This window comes from Cyprinodon variegatus, unplaced genomic scaffold, assembly GCF_000732505.1.
Source record: "Cyprinodon variegatus isolate N-32 unplaced genomic scaffold, C_variegatus-1.0 Scaffold458, whole genome shotgun sequence".
Lineage (NCBI taxonomy): Eukaryota > Metazoa > Chordata > Actinopteri > Cyprinodontiformes > Cyprinodontidae > Cyprinodon > Cyprinodon variegatus.
The window spans coordinates 195,327-195,576 of record NW_015150911.1 but is presented as its reverse complement, the minus strand read 5'-3'; positions in this window follow the sequence as shown (position 1 = coordinate 195,576).

Below are 250 nucleotides of genomic sequence, written 5' to 3'. Positions count from 1 at the left end.
CATATTGCACCGTAGTATTTTAGAGAATCATAAATCTTGTAGCAGGTCATCTGCTGTGTAAAAAATAAATCAGATTCATTTAACAGTTTGTCATTCAGTGTCTTGCAGTGTGTTGGATTTGCATGTACTGTCTCTGTTTTTAGGAAAAACTATTACCATGCCAATCACCTCTAGGTTTCCTGCATGCATTTTCCTTTAATGCATATCATTGTTAGATTCTATCCTGCATTCTGATTTGTTTTGTGGGAAA